The 23,812-nt window shown below is 38.7% G+C and overlaps 1 protein-coding gene across 7 annotated transcripts in view; it reads left to right on the forward strand.

Moving 5' to 3' along the window:
- LOC106884098 (tubby-related protein 3) overlaps window positions 1–23,812 on the forward strand; it is a 103,550-nt gene that overhangs the window by 28,599 nt on the left and 51,139 nt on the right. Inside the window, exon 1 of one of the 7 annotated variants that reach the window (XM_089339076.1) lies at window positions 8,435–8,459. The exons of the other annotated variants lie outside the window; for them this stretch is intronic. The gene's annotated coding sequence lies outside the window, so the exon portion shown is untranslated. Of the gene's footprint in view, window positions 1–8,434; window positions 8,460–23,812 lie in introns of those variants that run through there. 7 annotated transcript variants of the gene reach the window in all.

Genomic DNA, 23,812 nt, shown 5'->3' on the forward strand with positions numbered 1-23,812 from the left:
TTACCATATTTGATAGCCTATGAGACACCTTTTTTCCCTAAAAATGGATTTAAAAATCCCCCTGCATCCAATGCCCTCAGTGTAAGCTCAAAACTTGCTCAAAATAGTTTGTATGTTCACAAAACACGTGCTGCCATCTATTGGTGAACAATCGCTTACGGTATGTTTATATCATATGTGGATGAAATAAATTGCTTATAATTACCGGTAATAACATAAAGTTATACAATTAAGTGGAGCAATTAAAACATTATTTTAGTGGTAATTTATTTTGCATCTTATAGGCCATTAAATACGGTTATTTCCAGCTGCACCAGACTTTATACACATCAGCAAATGTTGTTATTAAACATTATACCAGCAAATGGAACATTTGCTGGTATAATGTTTAATAACAACCTTTCTTATGCAACTGTGGACAACTGATTTGGTATTTATAAACTGATGAAGTATAACAGCCCGGAAATGCATGTGTCGCTGTGATCTAATGACATCGTCCATAGATGATGCGTTTTCACACATATTGTCTCTGAGGAGAAATTTCCCTGGAGACTATTTCCGCAGTGAAAGGCTTTCCATGTCTAACTGTACCTGAACGTGTTAAATGTGACTGTATGAGAAATATATATATATATATATATATATATATATATAAATATATACTCAGGGGTGGTGAAAAGTAGGTATATGGTTGCTTAACATGAATGTAAAGTTCTTTTCATTTCTTATCCTAAAACAAAATACAGAAATGGACAGAACATTCCGCTCATATTACCCAACTGTGTATACCTACTTTTGTTGAGGCACATGGCTTAGTGGTTAGGGTATTCGTATCCCAATCACAGGGTTGTTAGTTCAATTCCTGGCGACAAATTGTGTTCTTGAGCAAGAGACTTTATTTCACATTGCTCCAATCTGTTCAGCTGGCAAAAATGACCACTACCTGTAATTCAAAGGGGCCAACCTTGTCACATTCTGTGTCATACTGAATCTCCCTGAGAACTACGTTAAGGGTGTCACATGTCTGTGGAGCACTCAGCCACTTGCACGTTAATTTCATGATCAGGCTATCCAGTTGATTGGATCAAGTGGAACCCTTGTCATCATAACCTACGGAGTGCTAGTATACCTACTTTTGCCCTTCCCTGTATTTAATATTGTTGTTGTTGTTGTTGTTGTTGTTGGCACTCCGTCGCTTACGACGTCGAGGGTTCCAGTTGATCCGATCAACGGAACAGCCTGCTCATGAAATTAATGTCCAAGTGACTGAGCACGCCACAGACACGTATACCCTTAACGTAGTTCTCGGGGATATTCAGCGTGACACAGTGTGACAAGGATGACCCTTTAAATTACAGGCACAACAGAAACAGGAGGTAAGAGTGAGAGAAAGTTGTGGTGGAAGAGTACAGCAGGGTTCGCTACCATCCCCTGTCGGAGCCTCGTGGAGCTTTAGGTGTTTTCGCTCAATAAACACTCACAACGCCCGGTCTGGGAATCGAAACCGCAATCCTACGACCGCGAGTCTACTGCCCTAACCACTGGGCCATTGCACCTCCACATTTAATATTGTATACCCGTATATTTCAGCACTGCTTCTTGTGCCACCTGTCAATATATCATCATCATCGTCGTCATCATCATCATCATTTAAACATCAACTTTTCCATGCTTGCACACGCACACACACACACACACACACACACAGAAATACTTTCGTGCATGTATGAACATGCATACCTATATATTTCTGTGCATTTACGGGTGTATACGTACGCATGAACAAGGGTGAAACACGAATCGCTGCCAAAATAGTAGTGTACCAAAAATAGCTGTCCTCGAGGTTGTTTCACATGAAATAGGTATCTCGTTAAAGAAATCTAAACATTACTATTAGTGGAATCTGAATTGTGTTTCTTGGTGCATAGCACTGTATTAACAATGTGCATATGGTTGCATGCATGCATTTGTGTGTGTGTGTGTGTTTGTGTATGTGCATATATATGTAACTGTATGTGTCTACATGTATGCATTTAACATTGCATGTTTGCATGTATCTACACTTGTAAGTGCATATCTAAATGCGTGCATATCTAATTGCATGCCTATCTATGTTTACATGCATGTGTTTGTGTTTGTGCATGTATCGGTAAGCAAATGCGTGTATCTAGACTTGTGAGTGTGTATCTAAATATGTGTGTGTATACCTAAATGCATATATACCTAAACGTACATAAATCTGAATGCCTATATATCTAAACATGTGTGTATATCTTAATGCTTGTATATCTGATTCCCATATATACCTAAATATGCGTGTATATCTAAAATGCACATATAAATTGCATGTATATTTAAATACATGCATATCTAAATGTGTGTATATCTAACTGCATGTATATCTTAATGCTATCATATCTAACTGCACATGCATTTTAAATGCATGTATACCTATGTGTGTATATATCTATGTGTGCATCTAGATGCATCTATATATAAGCAAATATGTGTATATATATATCTAAATGTGTATATATCTAAATGCATGTATATCTAGATGTATACATGTCTAAATGTGTGTTATGTGCATCTATGTATGCATCTAAATGTGCTTGAACATGCATCTGCAGGTATGTGCATGTGTCTTGTTGTGTATCAGTGTTTAAGTGTGTAGCTGTGTGTGTGTTTATGTATTTTTGTTGTTTTTTTTTAATACATAGGCGCAGGCGTGGCTGTGTGGTAAGAAGCTTGCTTCTCAACCACATGGTTCCAGGTTCAGTTCCACTGCATGGCACCTTGGACAAATGTCTTCTACTATAGCCTTGGGTCGACCAGAGCCTTGTGAGTGTATTTGGTCGATGGAAACTGAAAGAAGCTTGTCATATGTGTGTATGTGTGTGTGTGTATCTATATATCTGTGTGTGTGTGTCTTTGTGTCTGTGTTAGTACCCACACCATCACTTGACGGCCGACATTGGTGTGTTTACGTCCCTGTAACTTAGCTGTTCGGCAAAAGAGACTGATAGAATAAGTACTAGGCTTACAAAGAGTAAGTCTTGGGGGTCAATTAGTTCGACGAAAGGCAGTGCACCAGCATGGCCACAGTCAAATGACTGAAACGAATGAAAGAATATGTGACTGCATGTGTATACGTGGACCTTTAATGATGCATGTCTGCATGTGTGAATATGTCTGAGTGCATGTTTATGCGTGCAGTTATGTATCTGTTTCTAGATGTGTGAGACGTGTATACATGGATATGTGCATGTGTGTTTGTCTTGTTTAGTGCAAATATTAAATGTGTGTATTCATGTATGTATGTATGTGTATGTAAAAATGTGTGCATGTTTGTGCGTTTATATGCGACTGCAGCTGTCTGAAAGTATGCATCTCATAATGCATGCATCTAGATGTGTGTCTATATATGCCTGAATATGTATGTATGTATGTATGTATACGTGTACAAATGTTTAAGTGCATGCAAATATTTATTGCGTGTGCACAGGTATGTGTGTGTGTGTATTTATGTGTGTGTATGGGTGCGTACATATTTGTGTGAGTGTGTGTGTGTGTGTGTGTGCACTCGCGCATATTTATATGTGTGTCTGTGTGTCTATTTATGTCTGCGTAGTTGCACGCATTAATGATCAATAAAGATAACTGGAAACCAGCTCCTTGTTGTTTAACGAAATCCTGTTTGTCATAGCTTCTTACTTTAACCCCCCCTCTCTCTTTATATATATATATATATATATATATATATATATATATATATATATATATATATATATATCTTTCTCTATCTCTTCCTTCATTAGGAAGATGGTAAGTGGAGGCCATGGGAAGGAACTAAAATAAAGAATGCCAATAATTGTAGTAACAGCAGTAGTGGTAGTAGTAGAAGCAGTAGCAGCAGCAATAGTAGTAGTATAATGATAATCATCATTTAACATCTGCTTTCCATGCTGGCATGGGTTAGAGTGTTTCACAGGGGCTGGTGAGTTAGAGGTCTGCTTTGGCATGGTTTCTATGGCTGAGTGCCCTTCCTGACAACAACTGCTTTACAGATTGTTCTGGGTGATTTTTATGGCCCCTGCTCTCCAGCTGAAACTAATAAATAAAAAAAAATATAATAATAATAATCTTTTCTACTCTAGGCACAAGTCCCGAAATATTGGGAGAGGTGGGGGCTATTCGATTAGATTGACCCCAGTACATTACTGGTACTTAATTTATTGACCCCGAAAGGATGAAAGCAAAGTCCTGGGGGAGGGGACTAATCAATTACATCAACCCCAACGTTTCACTGGTACTTAATTCATCGACCCCTAAAAGACCCTTGTCTTTACGTTTTGAGTTCAAATTCCACCAAGGTCGACTTTTATCCTTTCTGGCTCGATAAATTAAGTACCAGTTGTGTACTGTGGTAAATTTACTTGATTGCCCCCAACTCCCCAAAAATCTCGGGCCTTGTGCCTAGAGTAGAAAAGATTATTATTATTGTTAAGGCAGCGAGCTGGCCGGAACATTAGCACACTGGACAAAATGCCTAGTAGTATTTCACCTGTCACTACACATTCTGAGTTCAAATTCCACTGAGGTCAACTTTGCCTTTCATCCTTTCAGGGTCAATAAATTAAATACCAGTTGCGTGGTGGGGTCGATCTAATCGACTGGCCTCCTCCTCCTCCCCCAAAATTTCAGGCCTTGTGCCTAGAGTACGAAAGAATATATCTTTTGCCGAGGAAATGTCATGCTTAAAACTGATTCTCTTGTGGCATGTCAAGTTTATTGAGCCAACGTGACTTTCAGAAAAATACTAATTCTATATTTTTTTTTTTTGATTTTTACGAGATATTTAACATCGTTATTGGAACAACCATGAAAATTAATTTCCCAGTCAAAGGGTTAATAAATAATATAAAAAAAGAAACTAAAGCTGAATAGCTTTGCTATTGCTATTAAACCCAACCATTTTACACATTAGAAAGAAAAAACTGATGATTCATATTTGCTGTGTATGTTGTGTGCTTTTAATTCATTTGAGAAATATGTGATTAGTCCATTTTATAAATAGAGATGTCAAAGTTGGTGGTGCCATGAAACGGTGAGTCAGAGTTGAAGGTTTTGTTTACAGACTCCATAACCCTGATACTAGCAGGTCAAGCGACCATATAGACGCATCCTCATTGGCTCTCTCTTACACAACACCCTCTCTCTTTCAGCCTATCTCTCTCTCACCCTCTCTCCTCTTTTTCTCACTCTCTTTTTTTCTCTTCTTTCTCCTCTTGTGTAAGAAAACCGGTGAGAGACATGACCCAATGCTGCTCTCTGCTTGGCAGACAGAGTTTAGTTGTCGCTGTTGTATATGAATGTACCACAAAAAAAAAAGAAAATGTCTGACTGAAATTAGACGGGCGTGGCTGTGTGGTTTAAAGGGATTAGCTTTGCAACCACAGGATTTCAGGTTCAGTCTCACTGAACAGCACTTTGGGCAAATGTTCCTTCCACTAACGAACCGTGCTGGCCAAAACTTTGTGAATGAATTTGGTGAGCAGAAACTACATCGGAAGCTCATTCGTTATCATCATCATTATCATCATCATCATCATCATCATCATCCTCACCATTATCATCATCATCATCATCATCCAATGTCTGTTTTTCCATGCTGGCATGGATTGGATGGCTTGACAGGACCTGACAAGCCAGAAGGCTGCACCAGGTACTAGTTGTCTGTTTTGGTTTGTGGACGTTAGACGACAATGACGATGATGATATATACAGAAGGGGCTGCTCTCTCTAGCATGTAAGGCATCCTGTAAAGGGTCGCCTCTTTTGTGTATAAATACTATACACTTTTTATATGCGAAAATATGTAGTCTGTTGGCTTTTATTATGCATGCTAGCCACTGGTATGAAGTTTTTCTAAATGTTCTACCCTTTTGATTTTACACGCACACACACACACACACACACACACACACATGCTGTTGGAGATTTCTTTTACTTCTTTGGACTTTTCCCCTTTCCAACAAAGAGTTAATGCTCGAAACATCAAAAGCTCTCTCCTTTTACTGAGCGTCAAACAAATATATTTCCTGTGCTTGTCCTCTTGTTTGTTATTGTTAATTTTCTTGTTCATTTATACGAATTGACTATATATATATATATATATATATATATATATATATATATATATATATATATATATATTTGATGGGCTTTGATAGATAGCCAAATACCAACAAAAGAATCAAAATTCACTTGTTATAAAAATTGTCTCTCTTGAACTTTGTTTACATCTCCTGAACAAGTGCTCCAGCTTGACCACAGCTTAATGACTAGAAAAATGCATTCGTCGAGTTTATCTAATCACGGAAGCTCAACCAGACATCTTTACACTCAGTGAATTCGTTCCGATCGCGGGGCCTCAACAAAGTCCTGTGTAATTGTTTCGCAGCAGACGCATGTAAACACTCACGCACATGCACACTTGTGTGTGTTACACACACATACGTACACACGCATACACAGATAGACAATCATATACATGCAACCACATAAACGTGCATGATTATACATGCATGCATTTAGATATACATGCAGGGACATGTAAATATACAAATACACTCGGACACGCACACATGCAAAGATACATACACATGTACCCGCATGTACAGACTCACTTGTAAATACATGCACACTGACAGGAGAAAACATGCAAACACACACATGCACGCACATTCAAATGCATACACACACACACACATGTAAACACACGTAAATGCACGTATAGAGTCACGTGTGCAGACATGCACATATGTAGACACACTTGCAAAATACACATGCACACAAAGACACGTGCTCACATGTAAACATATGCACACATGCAAACCCACACACACATATGGGCGCACACGCAAATACACGTACACATACAAACACACACACATGCATGTGTATACACGCGCATACACACACACACACACACACACAAACACACACACAACACTACTTGACATTACATGTTACTTCTCTTTTATCGGCCTCATTACTGTACGTTAACAGAAGTGCACAAGTGAAGTAGATAGATAGATACATAGATAGACAGGGAGAGAGAGAGAGGGTGGGGCAGAGAGAAAGGGAGAGAGGGGGGGATAGAACGAGGTCTGGTGAGAGTGGAAAAACATGAAGTTGTCTCACGCTACATTTCTTCTGTCTATAGCTTAGACCTGCTGAAACTGTTCTGCTTCAGCACTGTTGTCATCATCATCATCAACATTGTTATCATCATCATCATCATCATCGTCACCATCATCATCATCATCATCATCACCACCACCACTACTACACCAGCATCATCTTTGTAAGAAATGCAGAGATGATAATATTTCCTTGTTAAGAAGGACTGTTGAAATTACACAGTAGAATTTCTAGGGATAATCCAATATGTACAGCAGATTGCCTGAGGTTATCTCTTTCTGCTTGTTGGATATTTTAGATGATACGTGTGTGTGTGCATATGTATATGTATGTTTCTATGTATACATGTATGTATGCACATATGTGCATATATCTATCTATCTATATATATATATATATATATACACACACACATATATGTATATATGTGTGTGTGGCCATTGGGGAGATGTTACCTTTGTATGGAAACAGGTGAGGGTTGGTGACTGGGAAGGCATCTAGCTGTAAAAAAAGTCTGTCTTAATAAACTCCCAACAGACCCATGTCGGCATAGAAAAGTAAACATTAAAACGATGATAGTGGTGGTGGTGGTGGTGATGGCAGCGGCGAGTGTGTGTGTGTGTGTGCGTGTGTGTGTGTGCGTGTGTGTGTGTGTGTGTGTGCGTGTGTGTGTGTCCTTGTTTTGTCGTTGCATGGACAGTTGCAAATGAGTGTCACCATCATACAAGCCATTTCCAGCATTCTGTAAGAACATGTCTGGCTAGGGGGAAAATACCGCCTTACCTCGAAACAGCTGAAGGTTGGTGGCAGTTAGAGCATCCAGCCGTAGATATATACTCCATCTGATCAATGCAAACATAGAAAAGTGGATGTCATGATGATGATGATTGTGTGTGTGTGTGTGTGTGTTTGTATTTTCCCTTGTTTTGACATGCGTGCCCACTGAATGCAAACAATACTTAATTTTCATACAAACAGCCCCATTTGTTTACATTCCTCCTTGAAAATGTGTCCAAACTGTTTGGCATGTTTTGACGTGTTGTACGTTGTAACAATAAAAAAAAGAAGAACAAATCCATCAGCATTCGTTTGTTTGCAGTTCTCTATGAAAACATGTCCAGACTCTTTGTTGCGCAACATACTTGTAAATCGTTACTTTTACCTGAAAACGAGTGAGGTGTCACGTCACGAAATGCAGCTCTACCTTGATGTACCTACGTAGCTCTACCTTGATGTCAACTCATCTGACCCATGTAAGCATTGAAAAGCAGATGTTAAGATGATGATGCTGATAATTTTGTTGATTCGTATATTTTCATTCTATTCCAGGTATTGAGTTCTACATCAGATAATGTTTGAACCATGTATAGTTGTATGTATCTTACAATTCTTACATCATGAGGTATATATATATATATATATATACATATGCCACATAAAAAGCATCCAGTCCACATTGAGAAGTGGTTGGCATTTGGAAGGGCATCCAGCTGTAAAAACCATGCCAAAACTGACCTTGCCTCTGCTTGTGCCATGTAAAAAGCACTCAGTCCAGTCTACAGAGTGGTTGGTGTTAGGAAGGGCATCCAACCATAAAAACTGTGCCAAAACAGACACACACACACATACATATATATATATATATATACACAGACACACACACATATAGATGCATATGCAGGCCTCACTGGTGCTGGTGCCACACAAAAAGCACCTAGTCAACACTGTAATATGGGTGGTGTTAGGAAGGGTATCCAGTTGTAAAAATTATGCCAAAGTAATCAATGGAGTTAGGTATTGTCCTCTGACTTACCAACTCCTGTCAAACTATCCAACTCATGCCAGCATGAAAAACAGTTGTTAAATGATGATGATGATGATGATGATGATGTGCGTCCTTCCGCCACTTCACTCTGTATTTCATATCTTCTCTATAATAACTACTGCTCAACCATTTTCTCACACCATCTCTGATGAAAGGATATATAAAATATCGCGGAAACAGCTGTAAGACCTTCTCTTTATAAATGTTCTGAAATCTTTCATAGCCTTGGATTTTTTATCTCATCCTGTTAATTTCATATATATATATATATATATATATATATATATATATATATTGACTACACCTCAGAAGCAACACACTTGGCTTTATTCTCCAGTCAGTGGCATAGACCGTTTGTTACATAAAGCAGTCAGCAATTAAGCTAGCACATTAGTGGATAGCCTAATTTGCATGATTGGGCTTTTGACACCTCATCTTTACTTTACTTTTAAATGGTAGGAAACGGTTACATAAATGTGCATTTCACCCGGCGTGCTAACAATTATTCCAGCTCACCGCCTTAATGATAATGATAATGATGATAATAGTAATAATAATAATAATAGTATAAAAGATGGGCTACAGCAAATATTCTGCTCAATACCACAGATTTGCTTGTCAGTTGTTTGACCTTAACCAGTTGAGCATGTCCCTTGGTGGTGGACGATATGTGCATCTCTGATCATGAGCAGAAGTAGTTGGGGAGCATCATAGCCATGTGTTGAGAGAAATTCTTTGGGGTTTGAATAATTCACCTCTGGAAACATGGGTGTTTTGCTCAACATCCTTAAACAACCCTTATTCAAGGACCTTTAGATTGGGATGGGCTACTTGACCTGAAGAAAGGTTATGCGCTTTATCTTGATATGAGATCACCATGTTGCACACATATGGTTGTGATGCATGTGCCTGGTGTACCCTTATCAGACGGGTAGTCATGATGGGTATACTGGGCTTCATATATTTGTATCCTAGTGTCACTTTGATGGCAGGCACTACTCTCTCACTCACTCAATAATAATAATAATAATAATAATAATCCTTTCTATTATAGGCACAAGGCCTGAAATTTTGGGAGAGGGCACAAGTTGAGTACATCGACTCCAGTTTTTCACTGGTACTTAATTTATCATGCCTGAAAGGATGAAAGGCGAAGTTGACCTGAGTGGAATTTGAACTCAGAACGTAGCAACGAGCGAAATGCTGCTTAGCATTTCGCCCAGTCTGCTAACGATTCTGCCAACTTGCCGCCTTAATGTGTCTACTAACAACAGCAGCAGCAACGACTCTGATAACTATAATAATGATAATAACGACTTTTTTTTCATAATGATAACGAAAATAATTGAGTAATTTTACTGACTGCCTATCACAATAACTATTCATTATCAAATGTTATGTTAATGAAGTGTAATTAAGTGGCACGTTACTTTCAGGGTATCTTTTGATGGTTTTCTGTCAAAGATAAGGTAGATTACTGTGAAGCATATTGAACGATCCAATGAAATTCAAACATAAGATGTTATATTAGCAACGTTCTCTTTTGTTTACTTAATTGATTAATTAGTTTTAATTCGTCTCTATTGATTATATTGTCTGTCTGTATACGTGTGTGTGTGTGTGTGTGTGTGTGTGCATGCATCTCTCTGCATATCTTTCTCTTTCTTTGTGTGTGTGTGTGTGTGTGTCATTTGCAACCTTTCTCTGTCTGTCATTTTGTCTGTCTCTCTCTCTCTTCCTCTCTCTCTCTCTCTCTTCCTCTCGCTCTCTCTCCCTCTCTCTCTCTTCCTCTCTCTATCTCTCTCACTCACTCTCTCTCTCTCTCTCTCTCTCTCTCTCTCTCTCTCTCTCTCTCTCTCTCTCTCTCAACATAAGTGTCTATGTGAGTGTGTGTGTCTATCAGCAACTCTATCTCACTTTATGCATGTGTTTGTGTGTGTGTGTGTGTGTGTTTGTGTGTGTGTGTGTGTGTGTGTGTCACAACCTTTCTCTCTGCCTGTTATTTTGTCTGCCCCTCTCTCTCTCTCTCTCATTTTCTCTGAACATAAGTGTGTGTGTGTGTATCAGCCACTCTATCTCTTGCAGTTTATGCATGTGTGTGTGTGTCTGTCTGTCAGTTTCCGTCACTTCCTCTTTATATAAGTGTGTGTGTGTATTATTGACTTATATTACCATCTGTGTTGATTGTATACTGTGTCTATATATCATCATCATCGTCGTCATAATCATCATCATCACTTAATTTCCATTTTCCACATATAAAGTTGCTTATCATAATTTCTCTCTTTCTCTCCCTCTCTCTCTCTCATACACACCAGCATATACACAAGCATACACATGCACACACACACCCATACGCACACACACATCTTTGTGTCTGCCTCTCATTGCGTGACTACCCGTGTTGGTTTGTTTACATTACATCCTCTTAACCTAGCAGTTCAGCGAAAGAGACTGATGGAATAAATATCAGACTTTCAAACTATAAAGAAAAGAAAAGAAAAGCCCTGGGGTCAACTTGTTCAACTTAAAACCCTTCAAGATGCTGCCCCAGCATGGCCGCAGTCCAATGACTGAAACAAGTAAGAAGCGAAAGGTATAGACAGACACCATTCCATGAGAGCAGCGGGACCCCACCTATAACAGGAAGTGAGTGAAACCATGGCAACCTGTCTGACCAACCCTTGCCAGCATGGGAAGCGGATGTGAAATGATGATGATGATGATTATGGTAATGATGGTGGTGGTGGTGGTGGTGGTGGTGGTATGATTACAGAAAAGAATATATGTGTCTGTGGTATACTCGGCCACTGTAATGCATTGACCAGGTAATTTAGTTGATAGAATAATTGAAATACTTGTCAAAGTAAATGGTCGTCCATTTACCTTTATATCTGTGTGTGTGTGTGTATGTGTGTGTGTGTGTGGCCGTGTGTGTGTGTGTGTTTGGTGGTATATGTATATTTCTGTGTCTGTATTTCTTTGTATATGTGTGTGTGTGTGCACCTCTGTAGGTATATTTGTGTGTGTATGTGTCTAGGTATATATGTACATGTCTCTGTGTATGTATATGTGTGTGCATGTCTTTGAGTGTGTGTATGTATATAAATGTGTGTGTGTCTGTATGTATGTATATATTTCTGAGTGTGTGTGTGTGTGACTGTATATGTTTGTATATTAATTGTGTATGTGTGTGTGAGTATGTCTATGTGTATGTATATATGTCTGATTATGCATATACCTGTGTGTGTTTGTGTGAGACTGTGTATGCATGTGTGTATATGTCTATGTGCTTGTGTGTCGTCTTTCCATTTTGTGTGTACCTGGATGTGTGTGTGTGTGTATTTCTTTTGACCCGAATCTATTATTAATTAATTAGTCATAATAATACTGTCTCTTAATGACCTCCCCTTCTGTTTCATTCGTCTTGTATTGTAGTCAGGACTATAATATCTGACCATTCTCGTCCTAACTGCCATAAATGCTTACATACATATCCCTCTATCCATCAATGTATACATGTGTACATGTATGTGTATGCTTATGTAAATATATATGTGTGTGTGTGTGTGTATATATATATATATATATATATATATATATATATATGTGTGTGTCTGTATATATATATGTATGTATATGTATGTATGTATATTTGTATGTATATATATATATATTTGTGTAAATATATGTATATATGTATATATATGTATGTACATATATATATGTATGTGTGTGTATATATATATATATATATATATATATATATATATATGATATATATATATATACATATATATATGATATATGTATATATATATGTATATGTATGTATTTATATATATGTGTGTGTGTATGTGTATAAAGATATATATATATATGTATGTATATAAACTAGCTATTAACACACTCGTTAATGCCTATAGGGTATTAATTATTTTTTCTCTTTCTTTTCTCTTCCCCATCCACACAGTTTTTACAATCATCATCATCATCATCAGCATCATCTCCACCACCACCACCACCACCTTCATCATCATTACCTTCATCACCATTGTCATCATCACAATTATCTTCAATGAAAGTTACTATTACCATGACAACCACCACCACCATTTATAATACAATCATTGGCTTCATTAACTTTTCCATCAATTTTACACACCACCACCACCACCACCACAACCACCGTCATCGTGACCCTAAACGTCATCGTCCCTGTCTCCGTCATCCTCAAACTTCTATTGCCATTGTCTCCAACCCCCATCGTCCCTTCGCCATCTCTTCACCCCCCCTCCTTCCTTTCTCATTCTTCCTTGCTTCTTTCCTTCCTTTTCTCTCTCCTCCCTTTGTTTCTTACTTTCTTTTTCTTCAATCCTCTTTGCTCTTCTCTCTTCTTCTCCTTGCCTCTTTTTCATTTCCATTCTTCAATGCTCTTTCTTCCTTTCTGCATCTCTCCATCTCTCTCTCTCTCTCCCCTCTTTCTCTCCCTCTCTGTTTCTGTCTCCATTTTCTCTCTTTTCTCCTCTTTCTCTTCTCTTTTCCTCCTCTTCTTTCCCTCTCTTTTTCTCTCCCTCTATTCCTTTCCTCCTCTTTCTCTCTCCCTCTTTCTGTTTCTCCCTTTCCACCTCTCTTTTTCTCCCTTTCCACCTCTCTTTTTCTCCCTTTCCACCGCTCTTTTTCTTTATCGCCCCCCCCCTTTCCCTCCCTCCTGTCTCTTCTGTTCCTCTTCTTTCCTTTTCCCCATCTTTTTTTTTCCCCGCTCCCCAGACAACATGACTTCTTCATACTATTCCTCACCATTGTCGAATCATGACGCCGAAGTGAAGTGAACACAAGCTTCACTGGGATGCGACCACAGCACTCTAACTTACCTCATCTGACAGTCACACACCTTCACTTATAGAACCCGATATTTACTTCAGATATTTGTGACAACAAGTCATCTAGACCAGTAGTACTCAAAGTATCTGATGTGGGGCACCGGCAGCATTTTTGCTCCCCAATGTGCCAGGGACCGGTAATATTTCTTAGTAATATTAATTTATACCAGAAACAATATTGTTGTTGTTGTTGTTGGCACTCCGTCGCTTACGACGTCGAGGGTTCCAGTTGATCTGATCAACGGAACAGCCTGCTCGTGAAATTAACGTGCAAGTGGCTGAGCACTCCACAGACACGTGTACCCTTAACGTAGTTCTCGGAGATATTCAGCGTGCGACAGAGTGTGACAAGGCTGACCCTTTGAATTACAGGCACAACAGAAACAGGAAGTAAGAGTGAGAGAAAGTTGTGGTGAAAGAGTACAGCAGGGTTCGCCACCATCCCCTGCCGGAGCTTGTGGAGCTTTAGGTGTTTTCGCCCGGTCTAGGAATCGAAACCACGATCCTATGACTGCGAGTCCGCTGCCCTAACCACTAGGCCATTGCGCCTCCACACCAGAAACAATATATATATAATGAATATAATAAAAGTTCAGATTGTTTGCCAACATAACATGGCAGTCCTGGTTTAGGACGAATGTTGCTGTAATTTAGCCCCAGGACACATCGTCTCCAGCTGGCTATACGACACGATCTGTGTCCTTATATTTTCAAACAAGGGAATCTAGCACCCCACCCAGCTCAATCTGGCAGGAAACCCTAGGTCAGGCTAAATACGGGGTTGGTTGGATAACATCCATTGTTTCAGTTGGTCATGCTTGGAAATCCGACCAGAATGTACAATGACAGTTGCTTCTGATTGGAGTCTGTGGAAGAGGGGCCGGAGGACTATAACCCCTACAACCCTCCCAGAAATAGCTGGTGGTGGTGGTGGTAGTAGTGGGGCCAGAAGATGGGTGAATGGATGGATGGATGGATGGTGTTAAAACAAATGTAGGAACACTTTTGGATATGCAAAAATCAGGATAATCACATCTGGAATGCGTATCTTTTTTTTTTTTTTTTATCATCGTAGGTCTATGCAAATGATTTTGACTCGGGGCTAAACCAACAACAACAACAGCAACAACAAGAAGCTATCTATATTAAACTTTCATCAAAATACATGAAACAGTTTCATTAAAAATAAAAGATTTCTTGACAGTGAAATTCCAAGACTGTTCTCCCTCCCTCTATCTATCCCTCTCTTTCTCTCTCCCCCTCTCTCTCTCTCTCCCCCTCTCTCTCTCTCTCTCTCTATCTATCTCTCAGACTTTCCACTAATGCCAGACAATTTTTTTCTTCTTCTTCTTCTTCAATCAACATCAATTGAGATTCTTTTTCTTCTTCTTTGTCTCTTTCTTTCTCCTTTCTTTCTTTCTTATTAAAATTGGAAAATTATTTCCTTTTTTTCCCCCTCTGTCTCTCTTTCTTTCTTTTCTTAATTCTTTTTATATTCCTTTTTTTTTTCCTTTTTTTTTCTTTTCCCCGCTCTCTTCTCTTCTATCACTACCAATATGCTAACCTGACCAAGAACGGACACGGAAGCTGGAAGTTTGCTGCTAAATCTATTTAAACTAAAAGTTCCGTTTTTGTACGTCTCTGAAGAATTCGATTAGTTCTCTTGCCATAGTATTATTAATATTATTATTATTATTACTATTATTATCATTATTATTATTATTGTTATTATTATTATTATTATTATGATCATCATTATTATTATTATTATTATTATTATTATTATTATTATTATCGTTATTATTATTATTATTATTATTATCATTATTATTGCTATTATTATTATTATGGTCATTATTATTGTTGTTGTTGTTGTTGTTGTTGTTATTGCTATTACGAAACCAGTATTTTTATTACAAGACGTGTTAGTGGCGATTTACTTGAAATGACGGAGTGGGGGAAAGGTGTGGTGGGGGTGGGGAGAGTGGTAGGACGGAACGGATGTCTGCGGATGTCTGCGAAACTGTATTTAGTCTTGTTACCATGACATCCTGAGTTCAAGCCTCATGCTAGGGTCAGACTGTTGCTTCCTTTGTTTCTTGGTCGGAGGAGGCCAAGTGGGGTGGGTTACGGGGGGGTTGCAGGGGGTTGGGTACTGGCTGCTAAAATAAATATAGCTGTGATGATACTGAGAGCAATGATGGAATCAGATGTAGGGGGGGGCGGTGGAGGGGAGGGGGGGGGGGGCAATGCAGTCGTTTCAAGAAATTACTTTTTGTCTTTCTTGTTTTCTCTCTCTTGTCTCTTTCTCTCATGTTCTCTCTCTCTCTTACCTTCTCTCTCACACTTTATCTCTCTCCTACCCTTTCTCTTTGTCTCTCTCTCTATCTCTTGCTCTCTCTCTCTCTCTCTAGCTCTCACCCTCTCTCTTGTTCTTTTTCTCCCTCTTTCTCTCTCTCTTGCCCTCTTTCTCTCTCACCCTTTCTCTCTTTTCTCCCTTTCTCTTACCCTTTCTGTCAGTCTCTCTCTCTTTGTCTCTTGCTCTTTTCTCTCTCCCTCCCTTGTCCTCTCTCTCTCTCTCTCTTGCCCTCTACCTCTCACCCTTTCTCTTACCCTTTCACTCTCTCTCTTGTTTTTTCACTCTCTTTCTTGCCCTCTACCTCTTACTCTGTCTCTATTTTCTATCTCCCATTCACCCTTTCTCTCATTTCTATTTTTCCTCTCTCTCTTTGTCTCTCTTCTGCCCTCTCCCTCTTATCCCGTCTCTCTCTCTTTCGTCCTTCCTCTTCATCTCTCCCTCTTTCTCTCTCTCCTCATAAGAAATACATTCTCTTAAAAGACACCAAGTCGTTACTGTCTTCGTTTAGTTCTCGCTCCGCTTTCAGAATACAGACCGATTGTCGAGCAATGCTGTGAGATAAGAAGTTTTCTTTCAAACCACATGGCTTCAGGTTCAGTCTCACCTGTGTGGCACCTTGAGCAAGTGTCTTTTACTGTAGCCCAGGGCAGACCAAAGCCTTGTGAGTGGAACTAGCAGATGGAAACTGAAAGAAGCCAATCATATATATATCTCTGTGTGTGTGCATGTTTGTGTTTGTATGTGTGTATGTGCGTGCATGCTTGTATGTGTGTGTGTGTGCATGCATGCTTTATGTGCATGTATGTATGTGTGTGCATGTTTGTGTATGTGTGTGTTTGTGTCCATACGTGCTTGCGTGTATATGTGTGTGTGTTTGCATGTTTGTGTGTGTGTGTATGTTTTTTTTATTCTCTCTCTGTTTATTTCCTCACATTCCTCTGTTTAAGAGCATAGGCTCAAAACATAAAAGACTTCCTCACCTTCCCAAGCATCAAACTAATACACCTGCTTCTTGTCTATACACCCGTGTCTTCATCTTTCGTTTTTCTGTAAATTTCCAGAGTGGTTGGCGTTAGGAAGGGCATCCAGTTGTAGAAACTTTGCCAGATCAGATTGAGCTTGGTGCAGCCTCTGGCTCACCAGTCCTCAGTCAAACCATCCAACCCATGCCAGCATGGAAAGTGGACATTAAACAATGATGATGATAGATAGATAGATAGATAGATATAGATAGATAGGACAGAGATAGAGAGAGGAGAGACATGCACACGTGTACATAGACCCAGACACATGCACACACACTCACACACGATATATTAGCTGACTCAACTGAGCAAACAGACCCGATAACACAAGACAGTACAGGTAAATATACATGTATACACTGTGCAGGGTCAATATTAACTGATTATATGGAATGAATCAATCAGAACACAACAATCGATGCAAGACTTTTACTAACCATGTTGACACAGTGGCAGTTCAGGTGACAGCATGCAGTAGTGCTCTGCCACAAGCAGTGAATGGGACATGAGCAGTACATAATAATAATAATAATAATAATAATAATACTCTTTTACTTGTTTCAGTCATTTGACTGCAGCCATGCTGGAGCACTGCCTTTAGTCGAGCAAATCGACCCCAGGACTTATTCTTTGGATGCCTAGTACTTATTCTATCTATCGGTCTCTTTTGCCGAACCGCTAAGTTACGGGGACGTAAACACACCAGCATCGGTTGTCAAGCGATGTTGGGTGGGGTCAAACATAGACACACAAACATATACACACACATACATATATATATACATATATACAACGGGCTTCTTTCAGTTTCTGTCTACCAAATCCACTCACAAGGCTTTGGTCGGCCCGAGGCTATAGTAGAAGACACTTGGTGCCACGCAGTGGGAATGAACCCGGAACCATGTGGCTGGTAAGCAAGCTACTTACCACACAGCCATGTGCTAATGAATCTGTTAAGTTGCCCCCTTAATAATAATAATAATAATAATAATAATAATAATAATAATAATCTTTTCTACTATTGGCACAAGGCCCAAAATTTAGGGAGAGGAGGATAGTCAATTAGATCGACCCAGTGCACAACTGGTACTTGATTTATCAACCCCCGAAAGGATGAAAGGCAAAGTCGACCTTGGCAGAATTTGAACTCAGAATATAAGGATGGATGAAAAGCATTTCACCTGGCATGCTAATGATTCTGCCAGCTCACTGCCTTAATAATAATAATAATAATAATTGTAATAATGTAATTTTTAAGGGCTGTTGCCTAAATTACAGTCCATTAACAAAATGGGTTGAAGAATTGAAGGTTGTTGCGAGTTGAAAGAAACCATTGATTCGGTTACGTAATGTTGTAACGATCTTCGTTTAATTATTAAAATCTACTTCTATTTAAGTTTTAGTCAAGTAACGTGTTTTTTTCTCTTTTTTTTTTGTACTGTTTGAAAGTTTTTTTTTTTTTATATATATCTTTTAATGTTGGAGGGAATACGGACTCTTCAATGAACCATGGCTTCAAGAACTTTTCCTGTCTTGACAAGAAAATACAGACTGAATTATTAATCATCGTCGTCATCATCATCACCATCATTATCATCATCACCATCATCATCATCAGCAGTAGCATCACCACTGCTGCTGTCACCACCACAACCACCAACTCCACCACCATCATCGTCATCACCATCATCATCATCATCATCATCATCGTTGTCATCACTGACAGCACCATCACCACCATCATCAGCTGCAGTAGCATGACTACCACCACCACCAACACGACCACCATGGTCACTGCTTCCCCCTCCTCCTTTTCTGAACAGACTTGGGTTCAGTCCCACTGCATGGAACCTTGGGCCGGCGTCTTCTCCTATAGCCACAGGCTGACCAAAGCCTTGTGAGTGGATTTGGTAGACGGAAACTGAAAGAAGCCTGTCATATATACATGTGTATGTGAGTGGGTGTGGGTGTGTCTTTGTGGCTGTGTTTGTCCTCCCCCACCACCACTACAGCTTGACAACTGGTGTTGGTGTGTTTACGTCCCCAATAACTTAGTGGTTCGGCAAAAGAGATCGATAGAATAAGTACCAGGCTTAATAGAAAATTTTAAAAAAAAAAAAACAAATAATAAGTACTGAGCTGGGGTCGATTCATTCGACCAAAATAATTCTTAAAGGTTGTGCCCCAGCATGGGCACAGTCTAATGAGTGAAACCAATACAAGAAAAATACGTCTCGTATTTGATCTTGTCACTATGTCCCCAACAGGTGTGAACGAATGGTTTTCCTTTCATCTTTTCACCTCCTCTTAATTCTTTTTTACCCTGACCCCAAAAGGATGAAAGGCAAAGTCGACCTCGGCAGAATTTGAACTCAAAACATAAAGACAGACGAAATACCACTAAGCATTTTGCCCAGCGTGCTAACGGTTCTGACAGCTTGCTGCCCAATGATAAATATCGTTAAATACATATACTAATGTGTATGCTTTGTGTATTTTCCGGTGGCTGCATGTGTATGTATGTGTGTGTGTTTATGTATAGCTAGACAGGTAGATAGATATGTACGTATATATGTATGTATGTATAATCACCAAGAGAGAAGGAACTTGGCTGCTGCAGACTAAGAAAGATGATAACTCGACTGACAGGTAACTCTGAGCAATGCAGACAGAATTCAGTCAGCTGTGGACATGTTTCCTTTATCTCATTGAGAAGGTCAGGCAACTAACTCCATGCGAGTTTTCTGGCCGGCTCATCAACATGGTAATGAATTATTTAGGTGAGCAAAGATATGAAGTGAAAATGAACTCGTTTAATTATCGAAGGCAGGAAAAAAAGGAGAGATAGAGAGAGAGAAAGCTAACAACATGGAATGTATAAAGTGCCTTGATAGCCCTCTTTTATGATCTAGAATTTGTGTAATCGTCATAACCATCCTGGTTACTGTCATCATCATCATCATCATCATCATCATCATCATCATAGGTTTAATGTTCACTTTTCCATGCTTGCAATGAATTGGTCGGATGGAATTCGAATTTATCGATGTTGGTTTTCTACAATCTGGATGCCTTTCCTATCACCAACCTTTGCTTTCACCTGTTTTTTTTTAAATTTTTTTTTCTAAACTAATTTTTTTACCCATGGCCAGACACATTTTTAGGGAATATTGGAAACAAATGGCACTGCTTGTATGACAGGGACATTCATTTACAACTATCAGGTTATATCAAAATATGGAGACATTGACACACACACACACACACACTCTCTCTCTCTCTCACATACAGTCACAAAGACATGTTTTTTTCCAACATTATCAACAGTCTTCTTACTTTCATGTGAAGCTGTCCCATCGACAGTTTTATCTTTCATTTTCCCACCTTAGAAAAACATGCTGTATGTTATTTGTAGATAAGTCACAGTTTTTTTGTTTTGTTTTTTTGCTAAAAATAATTTCCAAAATGCGCAGAAAACAGTGTATGCCATATCTTTCAAACCTTGATTAGGGATTGAAATCTAAAAGTCATGGTCAAATATGCACACACACACCAACACATGCACGCACACACCCACCAATACTCACACACCAACACAGACACCATCACACACCATTGCACACATACACCAACATACACACGCATATACATACATACATACTAACAAACAAACATGCACAGGTATGGCTGTGTTGTGTATATGGAGCACAGTTCATAACCGTGTGGTTCTGAGTTCTATCCCCACCGCCTGACACCCTTCGCAAGTGATTCCACTCTTGTAGAGGTTTGGGACAACCAATGCCTTGTCGTTGGGATCATTATTTCGTTTGCAAAAAGCTTAGCTTTGTGCCTTGATAAAAATAAATCAATACAACCACCATCATCATCATCATCATCATCACTGTCATCATCATTATTGTCATCCTCATCACAATCATCCTTATTGTCATCATCATCATCATCATCATCATTACCATCTTCATCTTCACTATTATCGTCTTCGTCATCATCAACATCATCATCATCATCATCATTACCATCTTCATCTTCACTATTATCGTCTTCGTCATCATCAACATCATCATCATCATCATATGCAGCAAAAACTGCGATTATTGTTCGTTAGTTGCCACAAAAGATCCATAAACAAAACTGCTTGTTGCACATGCTCTGATGGGTGGTGGTGGATCCTGTGGTGGTGGTTCTGATGCTGGTGATCACGATGGCAGTGCCGGTGGTGGTGGTGGTGCCGGTGGTGGTGGTGGTGCCAGTGGTGGTGCCAGTGGTGGTGCCGGTGGTGGTGCTGGTGCCATGAAACCAGTGTTTATTATCTGAACCAAATCTATTGATTCATTTCTCTTATTTGTGTGGCAGCTGCGAGATTTGATTAAGAAACTAGCTTCAAACTTTGTGTGTGGGTGTTTGTATACGCACCCCCCCTCACACATGCACATGTACAATGTATATGTATATGTAAATGTACACACACATATATATATATATATATATATATATATATATATATATATACACACACATATATATATGTAAATACACCTTCAGAGAGAATTCCAAGTTCACCCTTTCCATCATGTCATTTGATATGCTTCAAGTGTCAAGTTTTACCATATATATACATACATATGCATACATACATATTTATATATGTATATGTATATATATATACATACACATATATATCTATATATATATATGTTTACATATTTGTGTATGTATATATATATATATATATATATATATATATATATATATTCTTTTATTCTTTTACATGCTTTGGTCATTTGCCTGTGGCCATGCTGGAGCACCACCTGTAGTCGAACAAATCAACCCCGGGACTTATCCTTTGCAAGCCTAGTACTTATTCTATCAGTGTCTTTTGCTGAACCACTAAGTTACGGAGACAGAAACACATCAACAATAGTTGTCAAACAATCCTGTGGGGGACAAACACACGCACACTTCTTTTCAGCATATCAAGCAGGACCTTTTCCCTGAAGGTACCAGGATCCCATCTTTCCTATTTAATAAAGCTTTCATCTTTGCTAAGTTTACCTTTAGGCCTTTCAACTGCAGCTTTAGCTTCCATTCGTGGAATTTCTTCTATAATTGTCCGGGAATTTCTTCAGGATCTCTGGCAATAAATGTCCTCACACAGATGCAGATGTAGATGTAAATATTAGACAGCTCAGTAATTTTTTTTCTTTGCCACCATCTTCTATAGTCGTCAAACAAGGCTAAACTGATTCTATAATCACTGTTCTATTGATCTCTCTCACTTCGTCATGCCACCACCCCACCCCCCTCTGTTGTTTGTTGTTGATTCTGTATCACTGTGAAATTACTGCTCAACGATCTGCACAGAATTCTATGATTCTAATTAAAGTTAATGATGTATTTTTCTCTTTATATTTCTTTCCAAAACACACATGAATATATATACACACACACATATAAATGCGTATATGTATGCATGTTTGTGTGTGTATATATACATGTGTGTATATATATGTGTGTGTGTGTGTGTGTACATATATATATATATATGCATATATATATATATGCCTACACACGTGTGTATGTATATATATTTATATTTTCATATGTATATCTACATCTATATATAATTTTTTGGTACTTAAATCTCATAAACAAAGGAAAAAATGACCTAGATTTGTTTGTGGTACTTAATTTGCTATATATATATATATATATATATATATATATACTTGTACCCATTTACCAGCCACTTCAAAGACTGTACTGGGTGCTTTTTATGTGCCACCAGCACGGGAGCCAATCAGGCGGCATTGGCATCGACCATGCTCGAATGGTGCCTTTTACGTGCCACCTGCACGAGAGCTAGTCAGGCAGCACTATGTATATACACACATACACACACACACACACACACACACACACACACACATAATGAGCTTTTTTTTAGTTTCTGTCTACCAAATCCACTCTTAAGGCTTTGGTCAGCCCAAAGCTATAGTAGAAGACACTCACTCAAGATACCACACAGTGGGACTGAACCCGGAACCATGTGGTTAGGGTGCAAACATCTTACCACACAGTCACGCCTCCTCCTACCACCACATTTTCTATCATTTTTAAGTATTTTTATATGAAAAAGACATTAATCAAAAGTCATTTTATGTTCATTTCCTGTCTTATTTTTTCCTCCTTTTTTTTTTCTCATCTCTCTAATCCTCATTTATCAATTCTCTATTTTTTTTCTCCTCCCTCCTCATCTCTTTCTCATCTCTCTCTCTCATTTCTTTCATCTTTCTTGTCTCCCTCAACCTTCTTCCTTCCCTTGTCTCTTTCATCTCTTTCACTTTTGTATTTCATTTTATTTTATTTTTCACAATTATAAAGCGTGTATGTATGTATGTTTATATATGTGTGTGTGTGTTTGTGTATGTGTATGTGTGAGTGTGTATGCATGCATGCATGTATGTGTGTATGTATGTTTGTATGTATGTATTTA

The sequence above is a fragment of the Octopus bimaculoides genome, chromosome 21, assembly GCF_046866305.1.
Source record: "Octopus bimaculoides isolate indiv1 chromosome 21, ASM4686630v1, whole genome shotgun sequence".
In the NCBI taxonomy this organism is placed as follows: domain Eukaryota; kingdom Metazoa; phylum Mollusca; class Cephalopoda; order Octopoda; family Octopodidae; genus Octopus; species Octopus bimaculoides.